Below are 4,236 nucleotides of genomic sequence, written 5' to 3'. Positions count from 1 at the left end.
ATAAATCTTATTCAGCACCTTTATCCATTCTATAAGCATTTTGGAGCACCCAACATATTCAAGGAACCTATAATTACGTAGCCAGTGCCTTGAATAAGTAGAATGTCCAATAGCCTCTACAAAGTGTTAAAGTCAGGGGAACACATTATTCAACATTGCTATCACCTAAGAATATTTCTTATGTTCTTTTTATCAGCCTGAATTTGGGTTGGGCAGCATGCAAGGAGAGCAGCTATATTCTCTGCATAAGTTCAAAATCTATGAATACATTTATTCACCTCCGCCTGGAACATACTGAATGAGTATTGAGCAAATGAAGAAACATTTCACCAGCTGAGTGCCTAAGCTAAGTAGGATCTCAGAAAATACTAATTAATTGGATAATAAGGGAAAGGTGATGGAAAGTTATGTCATGAGCTATACCTATTTGAAGGACTGGTATCAAGATGAGATCATTCATATTCATGAATTTCTAGAAGGTTTCATGAAGAAGGTGGCATTTTGGTCAAAACAGAGGTAGTCAAAAATTACATATTTAATTAAGATCTTGAGGTATTTATTATGAACAATGTTGCTACTCTGACCATTCCTGACCGATTTTGCAAAATTCCTCACAAAATAGTAAGCCGGGGATTGATCCCTATATTTAAAATCTCTTAATCCAATGGCATACTCAATTTTTTTCTTAATGTAAGACAAGGCCTTTAAAAAATAACAGCATATTACTTCTTTAATGATCCCTTTCACATGGCTGTCCAGTTTCATCTGGACAGACTTTTAGTTCCACCTGAAGAGGACCATGTCTTCTTTTTGGTACCTCAACAGTTTAAGGCTCACATATTCATTGATGACAAAGCTGGAAATGGCATTTGAGTTTCTATGATGGAATAAGGCTAGAGAGTGACTTTGGATAAATAAATGTGTCAGTCAGGAAAAAGAAGATTTGAAATAAAAGTATGTAAGAGCTATTGATTTCTATCTTTGTATCACATAAAATTGCTTAAATACTCACGGATGATTTGTAGTGCCATTGTCTGATGGTATATCTGAACTTTGTATGTGATTCTTGGATGAAAAAAAATGCCTCTACTGACTCAGGCTGGGTTCTCCTCCCTCTTCTCCCAGGGAATGAGATAGAGCAGGCAATGCTTTTCTTCCACTAATGCCTAGTCATATGATAATCCTATTTCAGTACAATTGGACTGACTTCTAGAAGAAAAATAGAGGAGTCATGTTCATTTGCCTGAAAGTTTCTTTCTTTGAAAAGGTGTAAAAAGATGATTGATTTAAAAAAAAACAGATTTTATGTAATCAAAATTTAGATGTAGCAATGAAATAAATCTTAGAGAAGGTGTAGAATTCTTTGGACAGGATATTTCTGTTGGCTTGCCATTGCTGCAGTGTCCACAATATTGTTTTTATTTTAAAAATTAACTGTACAAGAAGTTTTCTGCAGCTGTAAACACAGTGCCAGAATTCAAGATTTTAGTTAGTGCAGTATTTTCGTTTTGTTATTGAAAATGTGAGAAGTTATGGCTAAATGCCTCTTTTCTTGCATTCTTGCATCTTAAAGCTTCTATTTACCTCTACTGATGTTCCAAATAAAGATTATCAAAACTAATTAAACATAATTAATAAAACTGAAATGTTAGTCTGAAGGTGTTTGTTGTCTCTCTTCTGAACAAGTTTCCTAAATTGTAATGTAAAACTCATTGACATTTTTAGGTGAACACAATCACAATTAAATAACTTTATTGAATATTCGGTAGGTCTAGTTATTTCAAAATCACCAAAAACTACATAAGCAAGGACCCCTTTAAAAAGTGCTAGGTATTAGTAAGGAATCATACATATTTCCTCTACATGAGTCCTTTCAATTAATTAATTTGAGTAACTTTATGCTTCAGTGAGATTTAATTAAATATAATTGTTTATGGCCAGTAAACTAAAGAGAAGTGTAATTAAAATCTTTTTTAGCTTTGCTTTAAATTTTGAAATTAATGAGTCTTGACTTGCATAATGTATATTCTACTAAAGCTATTCTACTTTAACTTCCATATGCTAATCAAATCAAATAAGGATTACAAGATAAGGTAGTGTTTTTTAGTTTAACATAAACTACCAGCAATATTTGCCCAGTGCAACGTATGTATTAACTTTATTTTCAGCCATCATTAATACTCCCTTTTCCTTGCCCATTTGGGGACACATGTCGACTGCTCTCCTGTTCTGCAGTTTTATTTTTCATGTGCACTAAAAACTTGATATACAGTGTATAATTTTAAACAATATACCAGAATAAACTAGAGGACTATTTTTAGCTTTTACCATGTATGTAAGATGATATAATTAGATAAGAGTTGGGCACACCTTTGTTAGCAAAATTTCATTGTTTCATTTAATTAGTTAAAACTTTTGTAGAATTTTATTTTTTTTAAGTCATGCATTAAATGCAAACAACGTTTAATCGGATTATTGGTTCTATAATAAAAACACCATACTAGATATACATATGATGTTTTAGTTGATGGATGGATTTTATATATATTATATATAATATGTATGTGTATAGTTTCTATTGAAACAGAGCAATCTGCTTAAATGGTAGTAACTTCAATTTTGTTGAGTTTCCACTTTTCATTTGTGACTCAAAATAAACTATACTGTGTTTCTAAAAAAAAAGTTTAGCAATATCTTTTAAAAGAAAAGAAATGTGCTTAAATACAAATCACAAACTTTCTGTGCACGATTTTTGCTCTTCCTGTGGGATGTACTTTTAAACATTAGCTTTACCATTTTTATTGCCACCTTTCTAAAGAAAATACTTCTATCTCATAGAACTCCATAAAAATGATTACCCAAGAAAATAAATTATGTAAATTCTTTTCAGTTAAATTTTCTGTTTTATACCGAATTTTCAGTATTTGGGTTGACATTTAAGTGCCATTTTCAACTCATCAGATTAAGTTTCCCATGTCACATAGCCAACTATTTAAAAATATACATCAGAAATTTTCCTTATAAAAGAGCAGATCTATTCACTGAGGTGGTTACCTTTAGGATAATCAAAGAGTGTTTGAGTAATAAGAATATTTTAGATAATGGGACTTGACATGGATAACTGTTACATGATTCACCTCCTTCGGTTCTCCGTGTTTTTCCACTAAGTGGGTTGCTCCCTGTGGATCTATACAGTGGAGATAGCAGAAGGTCATAGAAGAGGTATTTTAAGCACTCTGGTTTCATAGTCTATGCTTGATGGACAGAATAAAATGTATTCCTCCAGCTTTAAAAAATGAGGGCAGGGGGTAGATAAAATGAGAAGTGAAGGCAAGGCAGAATTAGCTACCAATAAACACTGCAAACTCAGTGCACTTGTACCTCTAATCATTTTCCTTACCTCGTGGTGAACTCCCTATACAAAGAATTCCTTACCTCAACTTTTAATTCCACCAAAAAGTCCTTATATTTTCTCCTTACTGCTAACCCATTATAGCCAGCCACCACAGAGACAGGATTCCATATAAAATCATGAATTTACACACACTCACACACACACACAAACACAAGCTGAGCCTTTGGTGCTGTTGAAGAGAATTTAAACATTTTAAGATGTAAAATTAAACTTACATGATCTGAGGTATGGTAGAAAAATAATCATAATAAAAATTAAAAGTGCAATGAATGAGAACAATGAAAAAGAAATCCACATGTTAAAAATGGTCTATAAACATATTTATAATTCATAAACTGCATTAAAATGGTTGTTTCATATCTTATCAATTAGAAATAATAAAAGTAAGAAAATATGCTCAATGCAGAGGTACTTTAAAAAAAAAAAAAAAGCTAATAAAATACTTTTATCTCCATCAAAATATTCTTTGGAAACCAAAAATAAAAATGTATCCTGTATGTTTTCTTCAGGTTGATCTGTAAAAGTCAGAAAAATACATAGTCCTCACCGTTGAACTTTCCGAAAAAGAATCCCTGTATGCACCAAGCATAAAGCAAAAGGCTTTATGTCGTCGTGAACTCCCTATATTGGTACAAAGAATTCCAGTTCAGTTACTATCAGAAAACATTTTTGTTTCAGTCAAACTGAAACAAATGACCTGACTTCAATACAGTGCAGTACATAGCTGAAGCTGTGTCCAAGAAGTTGTCTTCAGAGCACTAAAGACAGCTACAGAAACTCCTGAGGAGACTCCATGGTTTCTTACAAAACCAAAGTAAGTC

The sequence above is a fragment of the Budorcas taxicolor genome, chromosome 6 (genome assembly GCF_023091745.1).
Source record: "Budorcas taxicolor isolate Tak-1 chromosome 6, Takin1.1, whole genome shotgun sequence".
Classification (NCBI taxonomy): domain Eukaryota; kingdom Metazoa; phylum Chordata; class Mammalia; order Artiodactyla; family Bovidae; genus Budorcas; species Budorcas taxicolor.
This window is presented reverse-complemented; position numbering follows the sequence as displayed.